Source organism: Electrophorus electricus, chromosome 12 (genome assembly GCF_041902795.1).
Source record: "Electrophorus electricus isolate QZ-2024a chromosome 12, ASM4190279v1, whole genome shotgun sequence".
NCBI lineage: Eukaryota > Metazoa > Chordata > Actinopteri > Gymnotiformes > Gymnotidae > Electrophorus > Electrophorus electricus.
The window spans coordinates 10523236-10525343 of NC_137508.1; positions in this window are offsets into that span (position 1 = coordinate 10523236).

The window sequence follows — 2108 nt, forward strand, 5'->3', positions numbered from 1 at the left end:
AAACACAAAAAGGGGACAGTTTTATATCTCCAAAAATCATGACTTTTTTCCTTTTTAATGTTGTTGCTTGCCTCAGTGACATCCCCTAATATCCTCCCAGCTCTGCAAATCAGTTTGGAAACATGATTTAAGTATTATTAAGGCTTTACAATCTTTCTTCTGTTTCTTAATGATGGGGTAGCTGGCGCACCTACAGAGCTGAGCAGAGACTGGGATTTCAATATTTTTTCACTCTCCTGCTGAGCTCTGCTTCTCAATAACTTTGTCTCTGATTTGCTTTGATTGCTCCATGGTCTAAGATTGAGTTTATTCACTACCACACTCAGGAATCTGAAAGTCACAGCTAGCCACTGTAAGAAACACATTTCCCTAGAGGAAATATATTAAGTTAGATAGTAGCCTATTGTGTCGAAAAAAAGATTAAGAAAATATATGATAGGCTTTTACTTATCAAAAGATTTAAGTGATGCCAAATATGCAAATATGCTTTGGAACCTTAGGAACAGCAGGAACAAGATCCAAGATATTACATGGCATTAGTAAGGACCGAATAAGGGCTCAAGCATGAAGAGTGGTTTCAAATATTCTGTTTGACTTCAGTGCTATAGCACCATCTGCTGGAGTAATACTGCTACTTCACGTCATGGTTTAATAATATATCCCACGCCAGCTCAATCGGCACTAGACACACTAACAGTATTAGTTGTAAAACTGAGGCTGTATTTTGTTTTCTTTTGATTGGCTCTACCAGAAAAACTGAACAAAAATACTAAAATGATAAATGTAAGCATGCAATGAAATTTCATACATTTATCTAACGCTTTTATACAAAGCAACTTACAATTATGACTGAGTACAATTTGAGCAATTGAGGGTTAAGGGGACCAACAGTGGCAACTTGGTGGCAGTGGGGCTTGAACTGGCAACCTTCTGATTACTAGTCGAGTACCTTAACCACGAAAATACCACTGCCTGAAATTAAGAAAAATATAAAATATCTTCAAAGTGGTGAAAGTAGCAGAAGCTAATCTTCATTCATATTCATACTGTGGCTGTGTTTTGAACAAGTTCAAGTTATTTTTTTAAAGATAACACAATACAATGTCTAATACAATAGCCTTATGCAAGTAAACAAAGGTACACAGACTCATTGCTGTGAAGAACTACTCTTACATAGATTATCAAGTGCTAACAGCTTCCCTACTAAAATGCTAATGGATTCCCCTTTCAGAAATGTCAGCCAGCTTGATGTGACTGTTAGTTACAAGATAGGTCCATCAGGTGCTTTGAAGCTAAAAAGCAAGATGAATCTTGTACCCTTTACAAGGAGAATGCATTGTTCCTGAGACTAAAAACATGCCGTTTTGTTGACACTACTAAGTTATAATTTAAAGGACAGATCAGAATCTTAGTGTTGATGGTAAGTTTATACAAATTTAGTGGACACATTATAGACACATTATCACGATGAAGCAAACCCATCTATTGTAGTATATTTCATGACTACAATGGATATTAAAGTTGGAATTTCAATCTGTCTGCAAAAAAATAAGATATCAGGAAGGGGGGCAAACACTTTTTCACACCACTGTACATACCTTTCTCACTACAGTCACCACCTTTCCAACACGCCCTAATAAAGGGCCATCAAAACCAGCACAACCAGACACATGGACAGGTTTTGTTCCCCAGGTGGTTGACAACTTAATCAACCGCAATGGTCACTTTGCACTTTATAGCCTATAGCCAATAACCTAGCACCCAACCTTCACTGTAGCGCTCCAGTGCTTGAACTGGTCAAATGTATTATGTGCATCTGCCCAACTAGAACTATATCAATGAAGATATGCCTATTTCACATAGAAATAAACTACATATACAGTATATATCACGGTCTTATTTGTCTCTCCAGACCTTTCCATTATATACACATTCAGTATTTCTGTTTAATCCTAGTCTTTGCACTCTACTGTACTCATATTCATAACACATCTGGCATAATGATTTCAGATGATAAAATTTTGATTCTGATTCCGATTATGATTCACTTGGCAAGGAAATTCATCTCTGTACTCCTGACAGTATCTGTGGCATGACATCAAACTACA